The sequence below is a fragment of the Bos indicus genome, chromosome 18 (assembly GCF_029378745.1).
Source record: "Bos indicus isolate NIAB-ARS_2022 breed Sahiwal x Tharparkar chromosome 18, NIAB-ARS_B.indTharparkar_mat_pri_1.0, whole genome shotgun sequence".
Lineage (NCBI taxonomy): Eukaryota > Metazoa > Chordata > Mammalia > Artiodactyla > Bovidae > Bos > Bos indicus.
In genome coordinates this window covers 41,681,821-41,703,847 of record NC_091777.1, presented here as the reverse complement: position 1 = coordinate 41,703,847, position 22,027 = coordinate 41,681,821, and the positions used below count along the sequence as shown (strand labels likewise).

General features: G+C 44.3%; 1 protein-coding gene and 1 long non-coding RNA gene across 6 annotated transcripts in view; one reads left to right on the top strand and one right to left on the bottom strand.

The window, feature by feature from the left end:
• The window catches only part of ZNF536 (zinc finger protein 536), a 449,550-nt gene that overhangs the window by 89,858 nt on the left and 337,665 nt on the right, over positions 1–22,027 (bottom strand). The window lies entirely within an intron of this gene.
• Positions 2,651–4,295, top strand: LOC139177356 (uncharacterized). The gene is made up of 3 exons (XR_011561823.1): positions 2,651–2,753; positions 3,012–3,119; positions 4,257–4,295. It is a non-coding gene; the product is annotated as an uncharacterized lncRNA (long non-coding RNA).

The following is a 22,027-nucleotide window of genomic DNA, read 5'->3' as shown; positions in this document are numbered from 1 at the left end:
TCTTGGGTATAAGACGCTAAGCCGTAACAATAGCAATTCTCCTTATACATTTATAAGCTTATTGTATTTCCTCATCCCTCCACCTCCAAAAATATTCTCCTGAGTATTTTAAGACTAAAAATCATAAAGCAAACATGAAAATATATACTGAAATACTGAAAGAGAGAAAGACTAACCAGATACTACATTAAATTATACATATAGCCATTAATGCAGTTTGGAACAGGTGCAGAAATAGCAGGCAGGTCAGTTGAGTAAAGTGCACAGAAATGAATGTAAATGCATTTGAGAATTTAGTAAATATTAAAGGTGCCTTTTTAATCAGTCAAAAATAAAGATTTATTTTAATAAATGTTATTTAGTTAACTGGCTAGCCACTGGGTTAGGGGTAGGATAAAAAGTAACAGTGGAACCTTAATTCTCTTCCAAAATAAAATCAAGATGATTAAAAATATAAAGGCAAAAAATAATCATAAAAGATAATATAGATCATAAAAGATAATCATAAACAGATTAATATAAAATCTAGGAGTGAGTCACAGAAGCCATAATATGAGAGCTAAATCTAAGTATAAAAAAATCTAAAACCTACCTCAGTAAGATAAAAAAATTATAAACAAAATCAAAAGGCATATGACAAACTGGGAAAAATATTTATAACACAAATGACAGAAAAGGGCTAATTTCCTTAATATATAATAAGCTCTTGCAAATCAGTGAGAAATATATCAATCATTCAATAGAAAAAAATAAGAAAATGATATGAGAAAACAATTCACAGAGAAAGAAATATAAATGACTTATAAACATATGGAAAGATATTCGATGTCACTCATAATTAAAGACTTGCAAATAGAAACAATGGGAGACCTATCAGATGGGCAAAGCTTCCATCTCTGCCTTGAGCAGTTATGTTTCCTAGAATTTGTCTTAAAGGAATCTCTCATTCCTTCTCTCTCTCTCATCTAAGGTGACCAGTTATAAAACAAAAATTTAGATAGAGATTTTAGGTAGATATATATTAGATATTGGGCTTCCCTAGTGGCTCAGTGGTAAAGAATCTGCCTCCAATGCAGAAGACTTGGGTTCAGTCCCTGGGTGAGGAAGATCCCCTGGAGAAGGAAATGGCAACCCATCCCAGTATTCTTGCCTGGAGAATCCCAAGGACAGAGGAGGCTGTTGAGGTACAGTCCAGGGCATTGCAAAGAGTTGGACATGACTTAGCAACTAAACAATAACAATATTAGATATTAGACATATATACACATGCATGTATATAATTATTCATCAGCAGGGGACTGTGTAAATTATGGTGAATATCCACAAAGGAAATAGGAACTCTATGAAATCATTAACAAAACTATGGGAGATACAGAAAGATATGCATGCTACATTGATTAAGTAGCAAAGCAAGGTATGTTTCAAGTTGTGTTTAAAAATTAGTGTACATATACTCATATTTATTTGTGTAGACAATGTGTTGAAGCATATATGTTATTTATGGCGGTTAATCAGTGGGGTTGTGCTAAGAGTTTGGGATAAGAAGAAAACTCACTTCTCATTGTACAGATATACTCTTCTGTATGCTTTGAGTTTTATGTACATGTACTAAAACAAACAAAAAGCCCTCCTTGAATGCTCAAAAAATTATAGGGGCACATCAAAAGGACACAGGAGACAATTTGAAGGTGCTCCCTGTGGCCAAAGCTCTGACAATTTGAACAAAAAAATAATGATACTAATGGATCTATAACACACAGAATAAAATAAGTATCATTGAGTAATATGACAAAAAGCAGTTCAATGGGAGAGAAGGAACAGCTTTTCCTTATAAAGTAATTCCAAGTTAAGAAATGTAGGAGAAGGGAGGGAAATTAAAAAAAAAATCATAATTACAACATCATAGCAATAATTATTATAGGCAAGATTCACTAATGCATATAAAAATTAGTGGACGAAAGCATGGGAATAAAAAGGTATTTGCTTTGTCTCAAAGGATCCCCACAAGATGCTTTTTCATTACAAAGGAAAAAAATAATAACCCAAAGCTAAGAAGACACCATCTTAACCCTGTGATCAGAAGTTAAAATCATCAGATATGTGGGGCCCTCCTGCCGTGATGGACTGATGGCATACAGCATCACTCCCCTGACGTTCTTGTCTAAAATGACAAGAGTAGACAAACCCAAATTGAGGAATGCTTTACAAAATAGCTGGTCAGTACTCTTTAGAAGCGTTCAGGTCACAAAAAATAAAGCATGACTGAAGAACTATCCCAGATTGGAGGAGACACATGGCAACTACAGGCAAAGTGGGGTCTTGGGTTGGATGCTGGCCCAGAAAAAGGATATCTGTGGGATGGCGGGGAGGTTTGAATAAGGTCTGTGGATTAGCTAATAATATTGTATGGAGGTTAATTTCCTGGTTTTGATAATCAGTCTAAGGAAGTGTAAGACGTTAGCCTTTAGAAAACCCTGTACCGTTTTTAAAACTAATTTTGTAAGTCTGAAATTATTTCAAAATAAAAAGATTTTAAAATAATTTTAAAATATTCTTCCTAGAAGTCGCACTGGGACAATGAAAGATATAAGATAACTGACAGGTCAACAAGTCGTGAAATCACAATAGAAGATTCTGGAACTTGTGGGGCCTCAGATGAGAATGCCATACTCAGAGATCTCAGGGGGATGCAAAGAGGCCAGAAATCAGCTAAATCCCTTCAGAATAGAAATGTTGGATGTGTAACCTCAAGGGTCTGTTTGAGCCTTAAATCTAAATACTCATAACCATGGGTCTCAGTATCCTGTTGGGTTTGAAGAATAGGGCAGATTTTGAAACCATCTCCTTCCCACTTGAGCAGTCTTGGAAAGTAACTCACCTATTCACAGTTTCCCATTTCTGTAGCTGTAAAAGCTGAGGAATAAAAACCAGCACAAGGTTAAAGGAATGCTCCTGAAAGCAGTGAATCCTTAAGATGAGAGGCTCATTCCATGATCTCAAATCCCTTTCAGAGGCTCCAGCTATCGCCAAGAACACAAGACCCATCCTCAATCCAGAGTGCAAAGCCAGGAATCTGAAATGAACATTCCAAAATGCCCAGCACCAAAGAGCAAAAGAAGGTTGGTATATTGGAGCCTTGACTCCTAGCTCCCAGGGCTGCCACCAGTTCACGCTTAAGAGATGAAAATTATTTTGAAAACCAAGGCCAAAGGCCATGGGCATATATTTGCAGCAGATTATTGACACGAATGTGCCATGGACCTAGCCAATCAGAAAGTAATTTTATAAACACTGTTATTAAACAGAAGGGCAATTACTTTAAGTACTGGAAAAATGTCAGGGTCATACATGAATTTTGTGGGTATCACATTTTATTTGACACTCGGTGGATCAATGACTCCAAGAAAATTTATTCAGAAATAATATGCACCATGTCACCAACCTTAATGCTAACTGCCCTCCTTCCCCATAGATTGTCCAAATTTAGACAGAGGAATAATTTCTGATTTATTCAGTTTACTAAGTATCCAGAAATGCAGTCAAAGCTCTTTATACATAAAAGTATGGAAGTAATTAAGGATTATGTGGTAAGTGTATGGTTTATATGACTGCATTTTAGAATGGACCCTTTTTATCTGTCTTTGTCAACTGAACAGAGCAGAGGTTCTAATGAACTATAATAAGAAGGGTAAGAGGGGCCCAAGGGCAGCTTCTCTGTGATGCCCGTTTATAAACTGAGTGGCCTTGAGGTCCTCTGAGTCCACGCTCCCCACACTTCAGATTTCTGCTGCGGTTGTATACATTGCTACTGCCTTAGAGGCAGTAGCATGAGTGTAAGGGGAGGGGGAGCAGAGGAGCCTCCAGGAGCTAATGGTGCTTCCCATCACCTTGGAAATCAGATTTCCTGCAATGTCAAGTGGCCAGGTAGCTTTTTCCACCCAACGGAGCTTGGAGTGGCTCCCACTGACTCCAGGGTCCCCTGGCCTCCCTCTCACCTAGCCCTGTCCTAGCAATGACTGATCTATTTTGCATGAGTTTCCCTGTGCCTTAAAATGCAGAGAGGCAGATCATGGAGTGCATACAGTAGGCCCCCAATAAAGATACAGTAGATGGATAAATGATTGCCAAGTCTTCCGGGTTGGCAGATACAGTGAGAATAAATGAGGGACTTTTCAAGAAATGATGCTACATTTGGTAGAGCCTAACTTTCGATTAATTTCAAATACATTAATTCAGGCATTGCTATTCCTTCTCAGAGCTGGAGGCAGCTTCCTCTGGGTGTGACCTTGCGCAGGTGAGTCCTCTGTAGCCTCTCCATCTACTGCAACAATGACAGAATTTCCACTGGTTGCCAAAGAAGCCTCCAGCCCTCAAAGAGGCAAACTAAACATGTGGCCACTGGAGAAAAGGTGTCCTAAGGGATATAGGTCCAAAAACTGAGTTTGTCTTAAAAGCTTCATGAAGCTCTGTTCCCTTCTGTTTCAACAACTAAGCTTCCACTCTGCTCCCCATTCAGAGAGAAACTACACTGAAATACTTCATCCTTCAGGTCAGCTGAGAGATGACCGCATGTGGTGGCTGAGCAGTCATCCATAGACCCCTCTGCTTCCCCAGCCCCTGATGGGGAGAGCCACACAATGATGGGTGGCACAGCAGGCCACTGGGGGGTTCCTTGAGGGAGGGGACCAGCCCAGCCCCAGGAGTGAAGGAAGACTGGTCTTGCCAGTCCTTTGAAACTTCCTGCCATGTGGGAGTAAATATGGTTGCCTGTCCCCCCCAAATAATTTAGGTCCTTTTTTTTTTTAGATCTACATAAATCAGAAACATAATTTTTTCATTTTATTTAAAAAAGGAGAAAATGTGTTATGTCCACTATATTTGTTCGTCTCCCCACTAGAAAGAAGCCTCTGAGGGGCTGAGAGTGTGCCCTGTCTTACATCTTTCTATCCACAATGCCTAGCCATAGTAGATATTCAATAAATATCTATGGCATGAATAGGTGGATGAATGAATGAACAGGTAAACAAAGGAATGAATGAATGGACACCTTGAGGCCTTTGAATTACTTGGCTGTGAAGCAAAACCAGTTCTTCTGTTATCATAGCTGTTGGTCAACCTAAAAATACAAGCCTCATCTCAGGCCATGACCATGAACCTGTCAATCATTTTCCAAAGTTTTATAATTAAGAAAATACTTTCTCTGACTGTCTTTCAATGTGTACTCACAATAACTCTGTCAGAGAGGTTTGGCAGGAATTGTCACACTCTTTGACAGCTGTGAAAACTGAGATTCAAAAATGTTAAGACCTAGTCACACAGTTCGTAAGAAACAGTAGTAGAACTTAAATAACAAAAATACATTTGAAGCTCCTCACATACCAGCTCATAAGAAGTAATTAGAAATCTTATAGGAAGAAGACAAGATAAGTTTTGTTGGGTCTTGGTGACTCATATACTTGATCATATTTCCATTTTTACAGTGACTACTATAAGTCTCAATTCCTTATTGGTAGCCCATCGCTTGGAGGGCAAAGATTTTGTTTTAATTTTTTAAGTTGCCTTAATTCTTTTCATAGAGCTAGGATGGAGCAGGGGTTTACAGCATATGAAGAGGGGAGCCATGGAAGATAAAAGTAAAAAATGCAATTACACTCTTATGGTCCAGAAGCAATCACTTTCTTGGTTGCCATGTCCACCAAACCCAGCAAGTAGCCACCCGGATGGAGTGAGCAAAAACAGAGGAAGCCAGAAGTGGACAGAGCGTTTTTATCACCTGACCCTTCCTACTTCTAGGGCTGTCTCCTGGCTTTGAGATGAGAGTCAACACATCTCCCAGTGGCCACATGATAGTGTTAGTCTCTATTCACAGCTCCAAGGCCACGTTCTGGCTGAGATGCCCATTCCTTACGAGGCAGATGGGGACTGGGAGCTGGGACCCCTTGCTGCGGTGCTTGCACCTGGATGAATGTCTCCTGGGGCAACAAAATACAAATAAACTATAAGGGACTAAAAATAACTGAGTGCATGTGCAGTTGGGGCAAATTATGGTCAATAAGATACAAAAAGACCGGAAGCTCAGCTGCCACTTTTGAACAGCGGGGAGCAAAAACAGGGTACTAAGCATGCCTCCTACACACACCACCACCAAAGGGGTGGGCAAACACCTAAACCACCCCTTTGGCCCAACCTCTGGGCACATTCTTACCTTCACCTCGTATAAAACCAGTTCATACCCCACTCACCCTGTTATTTCAAACAGGGAGAGAGCAAGGGAACCTGTTGCTAGTTTTTGCTTTCTCCTGTACAGCAGGGGCCCCAGTAAAGCCTTACCTGAATTTTTGTCTGGCCTCTTATCAATTTCTGTTGATTAGGGAAGGCCAAGAATCCTGGTCAGGATCACTTAGGCATCAAGGAAACTGGCCATGATGTCAGGGGAATGGAGGACCTGCATCTTCTTTAGAGAGCATCACAGGAGCCTTTCCACAACAGAAGCTCAGCCAAACCAGCAGTTTAGGCCCCTCAAAAAGCCACAAAGAGAACTATGGTGATCCGGTTTCTAGGTTCCCAAGCTGCTAGGACCAAGTGCCTTAGTGGCAGAAACCACACCTGGCTTGACTATGTACTGCATGCTGGACCACCACTCAGTATGCTGCTGCTGATGCTAAGTCGCTTCAGTTGTGTCCGACTCTGTGTGACCCCATAGACGGCAGCCCACCAGGCTCCCCCGTCCCTGGGATTCTCCAGGCAAGAACACTAGAGTGGGTTGCCATTTCCTTCTCCAGTGCATAAAAGTGAAAAGTGAAAGTGAAGTCGCTCAGTTGTGTCCAACCCTCAGCGACCCCATGGACTCCAGCCCACCAGGCTCCTCCGTCCATGGGAGTTTCCAGGCAAGAGTACTGGAGTGGGGTGCCATTGCCTTCCCTGACTACTCAGTATGACTTACTCTAAATCGGTTTGTAGCCACTTAGCCTACGGCTGGGTAGACAACTGATGTCTTGTAAATGTTCCAGCAGGACCATCTCTGACTGACTCTTTTGAAGGTCCAGAGTTGATTTCTCTCCAGCAAACTCTCATTCTCATACACGTCAGATCGCTTCATGCAACCCTCCTGGGTCTTTGCCACCTGCAGATGCCCAAGCCAAGCATTCACCTTCTCATTTCCCCAGGAAATGTTTACCTGCAAAACATGGCCCAGGTAATCACTTCCTAGAAATCCGTTTTGTCTGCCCATAATTACCTTTGTCAGATTTCAAGTCTTCTGGTCTAGTACTTGATGAAAAAGTCCATTTTCATATAAGTCATACCATTTAAGAGTTTGTAAATATTATCCCTAACAAATCCATTTAGAAAAATCAATTTGATTTCTCTTTTATGAACTTATTGTATGAGTACAATTGTGCAAGTACACAGAAGACACTTGGGGTGATATTGTTTGAAATACACAACAACCTAATATCCTGTATGAATGGGCATCAGCACAGGACTGGTTAAATAAATTATTGCACTAATATAATAGAATACTATGCAACTGGTGACAATACAAATTGAGACTAAAGTCAGTACTTCTACATCTATCTTATTCTTTTTAAGTGAAAAAAAGCAAATTGTAGAAAATATCCATTTTATGGTTATTGTATCATCCTAGTTATAAAAAAGAGTAAAAGGATACAGTAATATGGTAATATAAAACATATGTATATCTACCATATTATATACATATGCTTAGGAAAATTTTTTTATGATAGCATATGCTACTTTCACTTGTAAATGTAATTATTTAAGTAGGGAGGGGATGTGAAAGAAAAATTTGATGAACAAAGGACAGCTTAATTAAAATTCACAATAAAAATAATCATAAAAATATCTTCATCAAAAAATATCAATTAAAAATCTTCATTTTACACTTTCCAAAAGAAAGCAAATTACACATACATTAAAAATCTTTTGAGAGCAGGTTACCCAGTCACACACAAAAAAAAAACTATGGAAAAAGATCTAATGGCATTTTTCAGTGTTCGCAATTTGGGAATCTTCAGTAAATAAATTTGAAAAAATCATTCCATCCACCATGGCGCTTCAAGGAAACAAAAAGATCATTCGATGTAAGTTACTCAGTTTGCAGCTGAAGGAGAAACCTGGTAGGGAGGTTAAGCGTTATGCAGACAGTGGGGTGATGACTGGGCCTGGGGCTGGTATGCCAGCATCACCCTGGGGAACCTCTGAGCCAGCCTAGGCACCCACTCTGACGTTCACCTTCCTTTCCCTCTTCTGTTCCAGCCAGTGGCCCTTTCTGGCATGCCCCCTCACCTTTGTGGACCCTTCCCTGACCCCCAGTGTGCGATGCATACTGACTTAACTGGCACAGCAGCCAGCACTTTACAGGGACCCTCCTGCTACCCCGCCACTTCTTCCATGAGGTAATCACGCAACCCTCTTTTTATAGCAGAGGAAAATGAGGTGTGGAGAGGCTGATTTTCTCAAGATCACAGACGGGAGAAGGTTCCAGCTGAACAGGAGTCCACACTGCTGGCCTACAGAGCCCAAGCTGCTTCCACCCTCCCCCTGGTGCATGGGTTTCAAATCCTTTCACATTCAGATCCAATCCTCCCCGTGTCCTTACGGTGTCTTCATTCCATCAGGGATCTGCCTTCAGATAGTCTTGACCAGAATTCTTCCAGGTAAGTTGTCCCCCACCCTAGACTAGGCATGGGGAGAGGCAGGAAGATGTGGCCTCTTGACAGTGGGGGCTCAGTGCCACCTGTGCCTTCAGGGCAAACCCTCTGCTCCAGCCAGGCAGCCCCTGGCAGCCAAGGGCCCACATCATACAGTCATGAAAACCAGGGGCCACAGCAGAAGGCATTTAGCGCTTGAAAAGGAGTGTGCCTTCCAAAGACCCTGAGAGATGTGCGCATCCTTGTGGGCACATTTTCCTAGTGACATACACTCTTTTAGTTTGCTGGCAACCTGTACACGATCTCAGTTCAGAGAGCAGTATCTCTGCTACTCGGAGATAGATTCCTCTTCCCCAAGTTATGGCTTTTCAAACAGCACGCCTCTTTTTCCTGCTGAGTATCAATTTGACTGCACTGAAACTTGAAGCAACCAGGGTCTGTATGAAATCATTTTATTCTGGTCCTCTTACAGGGAGAAAAAAAGAATGGAGTGGGTGGGTTGGAGGTGGGGAGGTTCCAGCCATAGAAGTAGAGGAATCTGTCTGGTGACGGAAGCAGTTTGTCCCACCCATCATACTCTGATGTCCAAAAGCATCTTCCGGTCATCTGTTACCCACTCCCTGCAGCATCAGCAGCTGGGGCGTGTAACTGCCACCTGGTGAACAATGACTTTCCTTATCTGTAAAATGGGGATCATCAGAGTCTTTAACCAACAGTGCAATGGTGAAGACTAAATAAGGTGATGAGTATAAAGTGCTCCAGCCGAGAGAGTTGCTCTGAATGCTGGACTCCCGCCTTGGGAGCCTGCTATCTCTGCACAGACACCACACGCCTTGCTGGCATCCACTGTCCAGAAACCCTGCTGGGCAAAGCCATTCTCACATGGAGGGCTGGTGGCCGGGATTCCTAGCTCTTGTGGCTTTCTGAGGTTTGCTGAGCAACCTCGGGCCAGTCACTCATCCTCTCCGAACCTAGTTTCTTCATATGGAAATTGAGTGTTGGTTTAATCACCTTAGCAGTTTGCTACTTTTAAATCAACAAAATTGCCTTTGATTAATTCCTGAAGCCCCACAAACTCCATTTGTTGACAGATTTTATCTACCAAGAAAAAGTTAACCTATTACATAATAGCTAGTTCGTTTTCCCATGCTAACTCATCAAAGGCAGTTGTGTGGCCCGTGGGTGCCTGTGATAAGGAAGAAAAAACCAGTGGAGCTGATAGAATTCTTACCAAAAACATTTCGGTCAAGTTCAACAACTTTCTTTTTAAAGCTACACTGTTTATTTTATATTTTCCAAATGAAGAAATACTCTTCAATGCAGGAGACCTGGGTTCAATCCCTGGGTTGAGAAGATCCCCTGGAGAAGGGAAAGGCTACCCACTCCAGTATTCTGGCCTGGAGAATTCCGTGGACTATCCATGGGGTCACAAAGAGTCAGACATGCCAGAGCAACTTTCACTTCTTGTAAATTTAATATATATGGAATATAAAAATATAAAATAATACTCAAATATATAAGGTAGACTTGGAATATTCATTTCAAAATGTTCCCATGCATATATAAATGTATGCATTATTATGTGTATTTTCTGTAACTTTTTAAGAAACTTAATAACATATTATTGGCTACCTTTCTTATTTATCCACAGAAATTTATTTTATCATTTTAGTGCTTTACAAATTATTCAAGACACCCCTATCCCTGGACTTCTGGGCTGTTTCCATTCTTCTCTTTTGTACCCAGCAGTGTGTTGAGCATCCTTGAGGCTTACTTTGGGCACACATTTAATTATTTAGTTTTCAGTTCTAGAAGTGACATTGATGCTTCTTGTCCCATGTACTTTTTTTTAAAGAAAGATTTTACTATGTATAATACTGTCTTATGAAATCACTTTTTCCAAATAATACACCAAACTCTATTCCTGTCGTCAGTGTACCAGATTAGTGACATCTCCTTTTCTTTTTCCAACTAATTTTTAAATTATATATTTAACATGTACAAAATAATATGCCCAAAGTGATCAAAGATTATGATAGCAATAAAATGAATATCTAGATACTCTTTACCTGCTCAAGAAACAGGATCCACAGTATTTTTAGAGGTAAGCACATGGCTTTTATTTGTTCGTTTAAAATGACTTGATAAGTGTAGGCCATCTGTGCTACCTCTACAGAGCCTGCAGAGTTGAAGAAGACAGGTTGAGCACCAGAAGATCTGACAATTCCTGTAGTCACAAAACTCTGCTGTCTGTCCATCCATCCATCCATCCATTGCTCTCAGCACATGTCTGTTGAGTGCCTCTCCTCTGTCTCAGGCACGTGTCGGGCCCTGTGGGTTCAGGGATGACAAAGGGGGCACAGGCATGTCCTCCTGTAGCTGCTAGTCTAGAGCACTTGGCAGACATCAAATGTGTCCACACCACAAACGCGTGCGATCACGATGATGCCCGAGCGTGTGAGGCCACAGTGCTGGGATGTCGGGAGAGTGACGAGCAAGAGGACCAGCCTTGGCACAGTCAGCAGGCCACCCCACCGATGCTACCTAATACTACATCTGACTGCTGCTGCTCCCATCCGCTCCTTGCTTGTTCGGGGCAGGGGACGGTTGCTTGGCTTGTCCCATCCACTGTGAAGATTTATTGAGCAGTATTATTTTTAAGCGGCTTTTCAAGGCAGGATTAAAACCTCACAAGAGCACCCAGGCAGCAGCTTGCTCCCTAGACTAGGGTCACAGCAGCCACACTCCACACGGAGAATGCCTCCCCATGTTGCTCAGAACTGTATATTGACTAGGGCATTCCTACCCAGGCTCCTCCACCAACCTGGTCCTGGAGCCCGGGGACTATTCAGAGTCAGCATCCTGGCTCCTTTGGACCAAGTCCCCAAATTCAAGCAAGATTAAGGTATGTACACAGGCCTGGTGGCACCATGGGGTCCCAGGATTTCACCATCAATGACTGAACCTCTTTCCACAAGCTAATTTTCATGGGGAGAACAGTTAACATCCACCCAGTCATGACTTTTGGCATCTACGGGAATTTGGTTGCCGAGGGCTCTAACTGTAGCTCTAAGTATGAAGATGTGTATTTGTTCTGTATCAGCATGCCACATAGCACCCAAGAATGGGGCTGCTTGAGTGTAAGGACATCTGCTTGCTCCCCATTTTCTCTCCACTGACTTAAACAGGGCCTGGCATAGAGCAGATACTCAGTATCTTTGAAGGAAAGAGGGAATGAATATAAACACTTAGCCCCTGAGCATATGTTAGTAATATCCACTGGGCTTCTTGCCCCTTCTCATCACAGAAGTGAGCATGCAGGCCCCACCCTCCATCAATCCTGTAACTGCTGCAGATAAAAGTGTGGGCGGACTGAAGTTTTCCAAGCACTTTGCATGCACGAAGCTTTAATCAACTGCTCCAAGGTGAGTTGAGGATGACTGGACTCCTCTTCCCAGTGACCAAAGAGACACGCTATTTCAACACCCTCCATTTTCCTTCTTTGGACCAAGGAAATTCTCACCCCTGGCTAGCAAGCTTTAGAGTGGAATTTCTTACCGTCCTCCCTCCACTCTCCTGCATCACTACCTCCTCTCACCCTCCCACAGCCAAACTGCAGAACTTGGAGAACAAGTTCCTCCAGCAGAAACCCCCTGCCCCAGACCCTTTCCCACCAACGCAGCTTGACCACAGCCTCCTGGTTCGCTGGTACCTACATCCATGGCTGTCCACTCTCACTCAGACAACAACATACCGCATTATTTTCTGCTTCCCAGGGGTGGATGCCAAGAAGTTTTCTGAACTCCTTTCAAGAGCCATGGGTCCAACAGAGGGCCTGATGGCATGTGTGGTTTATTTCTCATTACAGTGATGCCCATATTCCAATATGGATTCAACTGGGCGTGGGGGGAGGGGGTTCTTTCAGTCCCCGAAACTGGGCTTGAGTTCTCCTTGGGTGGTTCCGCTGCCTTGACCTGGTCCTTTACTCGGGAGTTGTGTCCCACAGTCTCAGGAAGAGGCTTCTATTATATTACTATCCATCTTCTGCCCACACACCCCGGGCATGTGACTTTCCAGAATGCAACTCCAATGCAATCTCCATGGATTTGTGTGTTCACTGCCTGATTCCCAGCAACTAGAAATGATGCCTGGTACTTAATAGAAACTCAGAAAATCCCGCTGGAATGAGTAGAGAATACAATCGGAGGGAGACCACCTTGTCTTCCCAGGCCTCAGTTTCCCTCTATGTCAAATGCTAAATGAGCTCTCTGGTATCTTCCAGCCCCCAAAGTTTATATTTTGGGTGCCAGTGACTGCACTCAAAGTACATGGAAAATCTGGGGATGACCCCTCTTCTGACTCAACTGTTCCCTCAGGCTTTAGCCAAAGACTTTCCCCAGAAAACAGGCTCTAACTACCAGGTGCACCCAACTTCAAGAAAATGCCATAAATAAAAAATTAGAAAGCAGTTGCTCAATGAACAACAAAAACAACAAATAAAGCAACATTTCACTTTACGAAAGAGCTCTCCTTCATAGGTCCACATTCAGCGTGGCAGGAAAACTTCAAGGCAACGTGTCTGGTGCCTGCCTTTTCAGAGAAGTCAGTGCCATCTGAGTCATTACTAGCTATGGAGGAGCAATGGGGCCTTGGAACGGAGCGCAGAGCAGAAGGTTCCAGCACTCAGGGCACACAGCGTCTCCGGCTGCTGGGACGGCCAGTCAGGCTGTGTCCTCACTGGGGGCGCCACTTGCTGACCTGCAGTGTGCTGGCCCCTCTACCTCCCTCCAGTGCTTCACCTGTGTGTGTTCAGTATGTGGGTAGGACAAATAGGGGCTGGATAAGGAACGCCCGAACCCCCAAAAGCCATCCCAGATGCAGTCAAGGAATGACGGGACACTGATCTTTTCCCCTCAGCTCTGGCCTCAGACAGCGCCTCAGATCACACGTGTTTGGGTTTGCAGTGTGTGGAAATTAAGATCAACAAAGAATTTGGAGCCTTTGGGAGTAGAATACAGCCCTCGAGTCACTCCTGCTCCAGTGACACTTGGTGAAAATTGTTATATCATAAACATGACACGCACAAGGCCAAGAATCAAATCCATAGTGGGGGTTTGTCACTCAATTTCTGAGGGAACCCAACAGCTTTTAGGGAAACTGAAAGATGAAAATCCCATTAGTGCACAAAACAGCCCGTGAATAGGGCAACATGCCTCAAGGTTGCCAGGGAAAAGGAAGACAAACAGGCTTTGTGAAACGTACAGAACCTCATCAGGTCCTCGGCTGTCCCGCCATTGTTGTCCAGACTCAATGCCTTACTTGTAGCTCTCATTTTTCATACGATTAGCAAAGAATCTACAGTTTCTGACTTGTCCTGTGAAGGCCTGCGAATGGCCCAAGTGTGAAGAGTTGGATCGGTCCGTTTTCTAATCTATAGTCTGCAGGCCAAGGTAAATCGGCAAAAGTTTACTGAGTAGATAAAAGAATGAATGAGCAGAGTTGGAAGGAAAGAAAAAAGGAAGGGAGGAAATTCTTTCCAAGAAAACTGACTAGTAAGCCAAGAAGAAGAAGACAAACCACTGCTATCCCTAAGTTTCAATAGAAAATATGGTATTTTAATTTTTAAAAATTTATTTCTTTTTAATTGAAGGATAATTGCTTTACAATATTGTGTTGATTTCTGCCATATAGCAAAGCAAATCAGCCATAGGTATACATATGAAAATATAGTAGTTTTAAATTAGAACTTCAGATTCAAATGTTGCTGGTTTATCACAATGAACCAAAGAAAATAACATTCCCCTGGGTAATCATCATGTTTACCCATATCAGAACATGGTAGAGCGAACAGTCTCTCTGTGGCTGGGAGTTGTCTGGCTGGGTAGAATGGATAATTATGTTTCATTCTCCCTCCCCCACACCTAACCATTTGCTTTGCTTTAATTTTGCCTTAATTACCCAGAAAATTAAGAAGAAAGTGGAGTCCTTAGGTTTTGGAATAATCTAGACAAGGATATATACTTGGTGTGGATTTAACAGGAGTTTTTTTAAAAGTCTGTAAGGGCCTCTGGATGGAGGGGTTTGCATAGGCCCAGGCGTCCCTGCAGTGATTCTCCCAGGATGGATAGTTAGACACCCACATCTTCCTGTTAAGGGTGAGTCATCTTACAGCTGAACCAGAAAACTAGTGGGAATTTCACCAGCTCAATCGATGGTGTCTGCCTACTATTCATCTGTACCTGTTCTGCACATTACATGCACAAGTAAATTATGATTTTAATTGCAATAGTTAATTATTGAGCATTACTGTGTATTTTACATATGAGGTTTTTAGTCAGCTCACAAGGGTAACTATTATCCCTGATTTAGAAACCAAGGCAGCATCAAGCAGACTTCACTCAACATCACAGAGGAGCCGGGTGCCAGGTGCGGGCATCTGACCCCAGCCCCTGTGCTCTTAGCCATTGCCCCATGCTTCTTTCCCACACGTAACCAAAGACAAGGCAAATCCAGAGCTACTGAGCATCACCCAGGGGCCAAGCCTAGCTCTGTCATATCATCTCACAGGAATCCATGTACCTCTTGAAACAAACCTGCCAAATTGGTGCTATTGGTTCTGCTTTATAGAAGGAGAAACCCAAGCTAGTCAAGGCCACGCCCTCTTGTCAGTTTCCAAAGTGTGTGCTGTTCCCACCACAGGAGTGCACAAAAGCACTGCAGATCCCACGGTGGTGGGCTTAGGGAGAAGAGACCCCCGACAGAGCAGCAGCTCAGGACCAAGCCAGCCGGATGTGACATCCATGCCTTGGGTTGGGGGGTGTGGGGGTTGCCCTCTCGCCCTGGTGGGCTCCACCACGTGACTGGTCCAGGGACAGGGGTCTCCCAAGACTAAATGCCCAGACTGGCTGGCCAAGGAAATTTAGGGGATCCAGTCACCATGCAAACGTCCCCGCCCCTTTTACGTAAGATCGCAGAAAGGCAGAAATCTTCTGCTCTTGAGGATTTGCGGCGCAAGAGGAAACAGCTCCAAAATGTAATGAGCTCATCAAAAAGGCCAAATCAGGTGGATAGAGAAACCAGTTCAGGAAGGGAGAGTCTTCTTTTGAGGGAGATTTTTTAAGCTTAAAAAAGAGAGAGAGAATATAGCACATGAAATCTGCCTCATCTCACAGCCTCATCAAACCTATGTGGTCATCAGACCAAAAAAAAAAAAAAAGAAAAAAAGTTTCCTTAAATATTGCAAGACCGACGACTTGAAGAGCCTCTTTCCCCCAAGGAACATTACTTTTTTTTTTTTTTTTTCCTTTTTGCAGCTTTAGAAAAATAGATAATTACTTCAGTTAATTTCAGCAAAACAGTTCAAACTCATCAGGGCTGAACAAGTATAATTTACTGCTCCTTCTGACTTATTGTTGTGACTAGATGTGGATTGATGATTAAAGTGGTAAACAGTAGCATTTCTGTAAAATGGCTGACTCGGCTGCCAGCGTGTCAGGGGAGACACCTGCCCCGATGGCTGTGCCGAGATTGTGCCTGCGCTCAAGGCTGTCAACAAAGAATGTAAGTCTTTGACAAGGTGTTATCTAATTGTGTTTTTAAAAGCCACGATACATACATCTTTTAATGTGTCACTTTAAGCAGCCAGAGAATTTCTTTTATTAAAAAGTACAAAGGAAAAATGAATGCCTTGCATTTTCTTTTTTATCCCCCCTCTCCCTCTCTCTGTTATTTTTTTTTTTCCTTTCCCTTTCCAAGCTCTGCCCTTTTGCCGTCATTCGGTGGAATATATTTTGCTCTTTAGTCAAATTGGCTTTTATTTAAATGGTTGCCCAAAATAGCTCAGCCACATTAAGACTGTAAGAAGAAAGAATAGTTTGTCCCATAGACGGTCTTTGCTCCGGCCCTGGTGGGAGTTAGCCCGTGGTAAAGAACGAACCTGCCCTGAGGCTCTGTACCCTCAAAGTGAGGGGTTGCTGGGGCTTCCTTGAATGTGTGACCCTTGGAAACCCCCGTTTTCTCAGGGGTCCTCTCTCATCATCCCCTGGGTCCTGTGCTTCCTTTGTCCTCTCTCCCTCCTCCTTCCCACTCAATGTTTGTCTCAAAAAACATTGGAAAAAAAAAAAAACATTGAACCCCGAAGAATATAGGTCTCCTCTTGCCCAGTAACATGAGATGTGGCCAGGAAAGGACAGCAGCCAGTTGGGGAAGGCCCCCCACACTCCCAGCACAACCGTAGAAGTGAAGGCCCCCCTGCAGAGCTGGATTTTGAAAGAGCCAGAGCATCCGGTCCCATCATTTCACAGCAATTAGAGGGGGAAACAGTGGAAATGGTGAGAGACTTTATTTTGGGGGGCTCCCAAATCACTGCAAATGATGACTGAAGCCATGAAATTAAAAGACACTTGCTCCTTGGAAGAAAAGCTATGACCAACCTAGAAAGCATATTAAAAAGCAGAGACATTACTTTGCCAACAAAGGTCCATCTAGTCAAGGCTATGGTTTTTTTCAGTAGTCATGTATCAATGTGAGAGTTAGACTATAAAGAAAGCTGAGCGCCGAAGAATTGATAGTTTTGAAATGTGGTGTTGGAGAAGACTCTTGAGAGTCCCTTGGACAGCAAGGAGATCCAACCAGTCCATCCTAAAGGAGATCAGTCCTAAATATTCATTGGAAGGATTGATGTTGAAGCTGAAACTCCAGTACTTTGGCCACCTCATGTGAATAGCTGACTCATTGGAAAAGACGCTGATCCTGGGAAAGATTGAAGGTGGGAGGAGAAGGGGACGACAGAGGATGAGATGGTTGGATGGCATCACAAACTTGATGGACATGAGTTTGGGTAAGCTCCAGAAGTTGGCGATGGACGGGGAGGCCTGGCGTGCTACAGTCCATGGGGCAGCAAAGAGTCAGACACGACTGAGGGACTGAACTGAACTGAGAGAGATTTCATCCACAAAAACTGCCTTGGAGAAGGCAGTTGGAGGATAAACAAACACAGTCCATCAAAACTGGTATTCCCGCCACCATCACCAGGTCCTGAGGGATGGCCCACTACGAGGCCGTGCCCAGTGCCTCTTCTGTGTGTGGGGAGAGCCAGCAGTCAGATCGCAATCAGGAAGTGGAGATCATGCCTACAATTCAGACTAAGCCCAACTCCTCAGACCAGGCTGGCTGAACCACAACTTGGCTCTGTGCTTCCCTGGCACTGCTTGGGGAACTGTTTCTCTGCTGTGTCCACTGTACTGACTGTACCCAAGACCCAAGCTGGAAGCATGTGACACAGAGACGCAGCCCTGGAGGAACCTGCCTGCCACCGACCACTCTGAGCACACACGTGAGGTTCCTTGTTGTGGGTGCCAGGGGAGAGAGGTTTCCAGGGGAAAACTGGAGGTGGTTCAAATCCCACCCCTCAAATTCACACCCAGGTCCATCTAGATGGCTTCTCTGCGCCAGGCTGACTCAGGATTTGGGTTTAGTTTTCACTAGATCAAATGCAAGTTTCTCTTGAGAGAAGAGAGAGACAGAAGAGGAAGAAGAAATAGAGAGGGGAGGAAGCAGGCAAGTCAGCTTGCCACAGGGAGGGGAGCAGGGGCTCAACCAGGGACTGCCTGAGCATCCCTCCAGGGGGCCTCACTGGAAATCTGGGGATCTGGTCCAGGGAGCTGTTAAATCTGTCATAGTCAGTGTCACTCAGTGAGTCAAGCAATTTGTTACCAGTTATGCAAAAGAGGCAGCAACCAGTGATGGAGGGAGCCGAGGAGGAAGGTAGTAGGAAGGCCACAGTGTTCACCCTGAGAGCCGGGCCAACACTGAGAAGACAAGGAAGGGGCAGCGCCCCCAGCTTGGCTCACAGATGTGTGCCCAGGCCCTGACCCAGAAGGCAGCCTTGGAGACTAGGCTGGGATGGGCCAGGGGGCCTGACACCTGCCTTTCTGCAGATGCCCCCATGGGGCACCCATAGGTGCATTAAGAAGCATGACTGCCAGAAATGTGTAAACAGATTCTGGGAGAGTGGGTCAAAGGGACTCTGTATGTGCTGGGCACGCACAGCTGTGAGGAGAGATGAGGTTGGGGCAAACAGTCCTCTGAGCTCGCCTCCATATGGAGTCCTCTGAATTCGTTGCTGGTCCAAAGAAACTGAGAGAAAGGGCTGTGGATCACCACCCATTGCGCTTTGGTGTTGGACAATTTCAGTGCATGGTAGCCCCGTGGGAGATGCTGCATTTGACATACACACAGCTTGTAAGACTGAGAGGATGAGGCTGAGAAATGAGGCCACGGGGCAGTTGAAATCTTTAAGTCTAGAGTTTTCTCTCATCTTCATCTTCTCAGAATCTTGAGGGCCCTACTTTGAAAGGCTCATTCTATCCAGCTATCTCATGCCCTCCAAATGCTCTGAAGACTTGCCAGGCCAGCAGACCCAGATCTCAGACTCAAGGCTGTCTGGGAGGTCACTGCAAGGTGGATAAATGACTAACCCTTGACTGACAGCTAATCTCCCTTTACAGAATTTTGGAGTTTCAAATGAACGTGGAAGAGAGGTGGGAAAGACAAAGGACAGCAAAACTCCATTGCTTCCAAGCCTGCCAGCTGGGGTCAGAGCCAAGGCTGGCCTCGCCAAAACGAGAATGGTTTCGCTTTGCCAGAGAGTCACCCATGTTTGCTCTGCCTGCCTACCTCTTTAGGAGATGCTCCATTTCAGAGAGTGAAAATCGTTTGTGAGAGATGCTACCTTTGGGATGCTGGCCTGGGCTGGGCTGTCTGCAGCTGCAGGGACAAGAGCAGGGATGGCTCATGGGGCCATCTGTAGAGAAGTTTGGGGAACCTGTCCTGGGTCCCCCCATGTGGGAGGCAGATGGCTTTTTCATCATGGCTTGCAGGTTGTTCTCATGACCACTTTCCTGGCTGCTCACGGACCAGCAGCAGCCACCCTGGAGTTTTCAAGGAAGGGGCATCTACTCCAAGGGAGAGCCCGGTAAAGCTGGGATTGGCCTGGAACCGGACTGCCACCAAGAAATAGAAGCCCAGCAAGCACTGAGAAAAGGGAACGGAGCTGGGAGGCCCTACTGATCCATTTGGACAGCCCTCCGCTTGTTCCCACCCTCACACTGACAGATGCAGGGATTCTGAGTGGTTTTATGCCACGTGATTTTCACACAGCCTCTTCTCTCTGGTCCACCAGCCTGTAGGTATAAATAGTTGATAATGTTTGCACGAAAGGATCTTTTTACAACAGGTTTAATGAAGGGTTCTGCTCCAGATATATGGGAGAAGATGCTGAACCTGATGATGGCTTCTAAGTGATATGAATGTGAAAAACCCAGCAAATAATAAGCGCATTTCAAGCTTTATACCTGTTTATTTCACACTTTCTTTAATATACCAATTATTCATGTAACACCTAACTGAGAAATGTGTTATATCTAGCAATCACTTATAAGAATTTGCTAAACAGTAGTACAACGGATGTGTCCATCACCCAATCATTTATCATCCTTCTATAACCATGAACTTGCTGGCAAATGAGGGGTAAAGTTGATTTAATCTTTGGGTTTAGAAAAAAAAAAACAACCCAGAAGATATCTGTGATTATGAGACATTTGCTTTTCATTTCCACAGCCAGTTAGGATTCACAAACATGAAAATCCATTATGGAATGGTGTGTAAAGTGTGACCGCGTCTTGTTCAGTCAATTAGTGAGCTGAGCCTGAGTGTGCTGCTTATCTGATAATCTGCATCTTTAGCCTGACAAAAGTAAAGAAGATATTCCAAGAGATGGGGAATGGGTCGAGGGAGGCCTTGATTCAGCCACACACTTTGTATCCAGACACCTGTTTGCCTGACTCACTTTTATTCCACATCCTGAAAATGGGCCCAAGAAAAGGAAGTAATCAAACAAGTTACCAGAGAGGGGATGGGAAAATCTCACTGCATTCCCCAGGTGTTGGGCACCCCTTGGCTTAAACAGTCTCTCCAAGTTCTACTCCTTGAACTCTTTTGTCCCCCTGACACCTTGATGCAAGACCAATGGATAATTTATCCTAAAATGGATGCTATTTTTGCTTTGCAAGAATTTGATGCATAGTGACTTGTGCATGGAAATTACCCTGCACATCTGTATTCTGATTATGATATTTAGTGCAAGGGTCATGAATAATAATATTGCTAAATATGCTTATTGCCATCTATAAATAAAGGTTATCACACCAGAGAAGGTTTTGTTTTGCAGTGGCAGAACAAGGCAGGTTAGTTGCAAGACAATAGAGCTTTAATTTTAATATGAAAATAAATACTTAAATTTATAAATATGCAAATGATTTCCAAAGTGCAGGAAAACGCACTGCACCTTACCTGCTCAGCAAGTACTAAGCTTTCCAAACCACGCTGGGAAAGTTTTCCAAGGCCACCTTGTGAATGCTGAAAACAAATTTTGAAGGGCAGTAACCCTCTCCAAGGGATGTGTTTCTCTTATATTTTTAATAAAATTACCCTTTGTGATGGAAAGCCCAGAACAGCCTATTCCCTTCCCAAGTTGCTCCAGTGACCCTTCAAAGCCGGCCGTGACTTGGAGGGGAGGGTCTGTATGGGACAGTTGAAACGGGGTGGCTGAGAGGGGTGTGTGGAAGAGAAGGACGTGGCAATTCCGTGGAGCATGGGCGGTAAGGACACCCCAGATACCTGCACCCTGACATCTCAAACCAGAGCGCTGCTTTGATAAGGGGAATGGCCATTTCTTATCTACTGGTCTGAGCTCTCTGCCTCCAAGTGGGCGGGGGCACTTGTCTTTGCCTTTCTCCCATGAATTATCAGTTGTCTGTCAGCACTGATCCCACTGTCTGGGAAGCAGGACCAGCTGGGCCGGGGTCTTCCATCTGTGCACAGCTGGTGCCTGCCCAGGGCTGGGGGCACTTAGGGCACACCAGAAGCCCTGGGTCTTTTCCACACTCCTGCCAGCTCTGCTACCTGGGACAGTTTTCATCTTTTCTTCCCAATGGTCAGCCTTCCTTCAAACAGCTGGCCATCAAAGAGGCTTTGTTAGTAAATGCTGGCTTAGTAAGAACTATGGAAAGCAAACACTAGACATGGAAGGGTCCTCTGAGATACTGAGTCCACACCACTCACTCTGCCGCTGGGGAAACCAGCCCTAGAGAATAAAGGGGCTCTGGAGGGAGCTGGTACAGTGACGCCTCGGCCCATCCCCTGGGCCGTGTTTCCACTCTACCTGGGCCTGCAACATCTGGTAGAAAGAGGGGTGCCTATACCTGCTCTGCAAGTGGACTGTAGACTGTGGTGCAAGTTGACAGCCTGGACTGGGCAGGAAAAGTTTAAAATCCACTGTGGAACCCTTTTCATGG